A 4696-nucleotide genomic window follows, 5' to 3' on the forward strand; every position below is an offset into this window, starting at 1 on the left:
AGACACTCACTCACACAGACACACGCAGACACACCACACAGGCACACACTCACATAGACACACACATACTCACACTCACACAGACACATCACTCACAGACACACACAGACACACTCACACACAGACACACACTCATACAGACACACATCACTCACAGACACACACATACACTCACAGAAACAGACACACTCACACTCACACAGACACACACAGACACTCATACAGATACACATAGACACACACAGACACACTCCCACACACACTCCCACACTGAACTCAGAAACAGTGCGAAGATGCCCAGATGTGAAGAACACACACACACACACACACACACACATCAGACTCAGAGACAGGGAGGAAGCAGGAAGGTGCCCAGATGCTGCAGCCGCCTGCGTGCCAGGCGTTGACGGGTTCTCCGAAGCGTCCTGGCCACACACAAGCCTCAGGGATCCGGGATGCTGAAGAAGCCGGCACCGGGAAGGAAGCTCCACCACTGTGTCTGCTCCCACGCATTCCTCTCTGACACACACACACACACACACTCACACAGACACACACACTCATACTCAGACACACACTTACACACAGACACAAAGCCCCTGCCAGCAACCTGGAAATCATTCCTCACCCCACCCCACCGCGGGTCCTCAGGATTCCTGAACCCTGGGTAAAAAGTAGATCGCGTGGGTACTTGATCATTGTATAACTGAAACCCAAGCACAAAAATTTATAAGTCTATAACTATACCTCATGGTGTTTCACTAATAAAAAAATAAATAAAGTTTACCTACAATAAAAAACAAATAAAAATAAAAAATAAAAATAAATGCATATTGGTAAATTTCCTTGAATTATTTTGGAATAGATTATTTCTCTGCCACATCCATAGCCTCAGGCTTAGTTGGGGAATTCTCTCATCTTATTTCACAGTGAAAATAAAACTTTGATGGGAAAACTGATAAAGGTGGTGCAATATACCGCCACATACATCTTAATTTTGAATTAGATATAATTCAGGCATTACGAATCTTAAGCTATACTTCCATTAATTGTAATAGACTTGAAAAATATTCCATTAAAAAGGGGTTTTCTTATTCTCAAAACTAAAGCTTCAGAAAAAAAAAAGTAGATTGCGTAACAGATGAACCAGCAACGGGGGTGGGGGTGGGGGGCATTTCTGCACCTGCATCCTGAAAAAGCAGTTTAAAAGTTGGGCTGGAGACAAGCACTGCCAGGAGCAATTCCTGGGTGCAGAGCCAGGAATAAGCCCTAAGCATCGCTGGGTGTGACCCAAAAAGAAAAAAAAAATTTCAATAAAAATCATCTTGCGGGGCTGGAGCAATAGCACAGCGGGTAGGGCGTTTGCCTTGCACGCAGCCAACATGACCGACACAGGTTCAATTCCCAGCACCCCATATGGTCCCCTGAGCACCGCCAGGGGCAATTCCTGAGTGCATGAGCCAGGAGTAACCCCTGAGCATCGCCGGGTGTGACCCAAAAAGCAAAAAAAAAAAAAAAAAAAAAAATCATCTTGCTTCACCAAAACCAAATAAATTAAAAGAAAATACACTCAACAAGAAAAATTTTTTAAAAATTAAAAAAACGGGCTGGAGAGATTGGACAGTCGTAGCCAGGCGGGTTTAGTCCGAGTGGTGTTCGGATCACGTGCAAACAGTCCATCCGAGCCTTCCTTGAAGCTGGCAGTGTTCCCCAGGAGTGCTCCCTCACAGTCCCCCAAGTCTCATGCACCCCACACCCCTTTTTCCAAACGTTTTTCTTTAAGTAGAAGTCACTTGTGCCCCTTCTCCCCAGGTACACAGTCTTTGACCTGTTAGCAGTACAAGCTAGAAACTTCCAAATCACTTCTAAGAATATATTCCCGAGTTTGGTCAAATGTAACGTAATGACGGGATGGGGGAGGAGGGTGGGGGGAGCACTCCTGAATTTTGAAATTGTGAAAGTTGTTGTTGTGTGTTCACCAAGTGTGTGGGCACGCTCGTCACTTGGCGTCCGTTGGCCCTGAGCCAATTCCCCACCCTGGTCAGCAGATGCCACTGCCGGACACATGGAGAACAGGGCCACCAAGCTGGTCGGTGATCAGTCGTCTTTTATTCCAATCTCCCCACGCTTTTTTTTTTTATTTTTACTTTTTTTTTATTCCAATACCAGCCCCACTCCGTCCCAGTTTCCTCTGCCCCTCACTCCCGTCTCTAGTCTCTCTGCACCCAGCCTTAGTCAGAGGACAAACCATGAAGGGTTGGGGTAGCAATACGCCAAGGTCAGTAGCACAATCAAAATATGGAAAGCCCTTCCTTCCGGGGAAGCTCTTCTAAGACAGAGATCTCAGCCTGCTAAGAGATCCACCCAAGGGCAAATTTCATCTAAGGGCCTGTTTCTCCTTTCCTTAGTACATACTCATTTCAACGATCATTGTTTTCTTTGGTTTTGTTTTTCTTTTGGGGTCACACCCGGAGATGCTCAGGGGTTCCTCCTGGCTCATGCACTCAGGAATTACTCCTGGCGGTGCTCGGGGGACCCTATGGGAGGCTGGGAATCGAACCCGGGTCGGCCGCGTGCAAGGCAGACGCCCTACCTGCTGTGCTATCGCTCCAGCCCCCTTAATGATCATCTTATATTTACTTCTTTTTTTTTTTTTGGATCACACCTGGCGATACACAGGGGTTACTCCTGGCTCTGCACTCAGAAATGACTCCTGGCGGTTCTCAGGGGACCATATGGGATGCTGGGAATCGAATCCGGGTCGGCCACATGCAAGGCAAACGCCCTCCCTGCTGTACTATCGCTCCACTTGATCAATTGACATCCCGTTATTCATCGATTTGCTCGAGCAGGCGCCAGTAATGTCTCCACGTGCTAGTATAGCCCAATGACGTCTGCTCCTTCTAGGAACACGAAGAGCCTCAAACCAATCAGTCAAGGACTTGATGAAGAAGTCTGACCATCTGGTAGGTGGGCGGCCACGCGGTCTTTTGACGTCCCGTGGAATCCAGTCGGTAACGGCTCTAGTCCAGCGGTCGTCTCTAAATCTCATTACGTGACCAGCCCATCTGATTTTCGACACCTTGGCAAACGAGACAGCGTCCCTGATTCTTGATCGTCAACGGATGTCGGAAGTCCGGACTCTTTCTCTCATTTGAGTGAAACGTGATATTCCAAGCAGAGCTCTTTCTATTCTTCTTTGGGAGACCTGAATGGCGTTCTCATCTTGTTTGCGTAGGGCCCAGGTCTCTGAGGCATATGTTAATGCAGGAAGAACAGTGGAATCAAAGAGATGTGCCCGGAGCCGGAGGTTCTTCGTCCTCTTAGCTACTTCTTCGACGTTCTTGAAGGCGTTCCAAGCCGCTCTCTTCCTCCTGCGCAGCTCGGGTGCCAGGTCATTTGTCATGTTGACAGTAAGAGATATATTAAGCTTAAAGATATATTAAGCTTAAAGGGTGGCTCTCCTGGGGACATCTCACTATGGCATTGTAGCACTGTCCTCCTGTTGTTCATCGATTTGCTCGAGCGGGCCCAGTTAACGTCTCCATGGTGAGACTTGTTGTTACTGTGTTCGGCATATCGAAGACGTCACGGGGAGCTTGCCAGGCTTTGCCAAGATGCTCTCAGTAGCTTGCCGGGCTCTCCGAGAGGGGCGGAGGAATCGAACTTGGATCGGCCATGTCGGCTGCGTGCAAGGCAGACGCCCTACCGCTGTGCTATCGCTCCAGCCCTCTCACTATAGATCCCAGACTATAGATCCATACCAAATGATGCCAAATGATAGAAAGATTATAAGGTAAAGGTAAAGGCCCTCCCGTTGATCGTCGATTTGCTCGAGCGGGCCCAGTAACGTCTCCATTGGAGACTTTGTTGTTACTGTGTCTGGCATATCGAATACTCTCGGTAGCTTGCCGGGCTCTCCGAGAGGGGTGGAGGAATCGAACTCGGGTCGGCCATGTTGGCCGCTTGCAAGGCGAACGCCCTACCCGCTGTGCTATCGCTTCTCGGCCTTTTGGCTAAGATCAAGTGTAGTGTAGAAAGATTATTAAGAAGTAATAATCATACCAAACGATAGAAGGATTGGTATCATACCAAATGCATCATTTGATATGGATTTGGTATTGACTGTGCTCTTAACTTATTATAAGCTTTATGGCGCTTGCCTGTCCCTTTTCGAAGCCAGGGTAGCACACAGCTTGTCCTGGGTCCATCCACATTCCTTTCTCGGGACTCTGCTTTTGGGGTACTAGGAACTAAGGGCAACTGAGGTTTAAGTCGAGTAAATATGACGGATGCCCAGGTGTAAGTATTATTCAGAGTCAATTAACTTCCAAGTTACAAAGGCATAGCATTAACTGTCTTCCTGTGTCGATACAAGAAAGGACATTGATCTAAACTCAAAGGACATATGGGAGGGCTGGAGCGATAGTACAGCTGGGAGGACGTTTGCCTTGCACATGGCTGATCAGAGTTCAATCCCCAGCATCCCATATGGTTCCCCAAGCACCGCCAGGAGTAATTCCTGAGCACAGAACCAGGAGTAACCCCTGAGCATCACTGGGTGTGACCCAAAAAGCTAAAAAAAATTAGACATATGGGAAAGAAAAAGGCACTTACAAAGACAAAGTCCAGTGTCCTTGGAAGGATCTGAGCTTGCAAGTCACAGGGTCTGATTTGGGGATATAAGTGATTAACA

The 4696-nt window shown here is 47.7% G+C and overlaps 1 pseudogene; it reads left to right on the top strand.

Moving 5' to 3' along the window:
- The first annotated feature begins 3996 nt into the window (after positions 1–3996).
- Positions 3997–4152, top strand: LOC130016665 (uncharacterized; annotated as a pseudogene).
- Positions 4153–4696: the final 544 nt, after the last annotated feature.

The sequence above is a fragment of the Sorex fumeus genome, unplaced genomic scaffold (genome assembly GCF_029834395.1).
Source record: "Sorex fumeus unplaced genomic scaffold, SorFum_2.1 ptg000164l, whole genome shotgun sequence".
NCBI lineage: Eukaryota > Metazoa > Chordata > Mammalia > Eulipotyphla > Soricidae > Sorex > Sorex fumeus.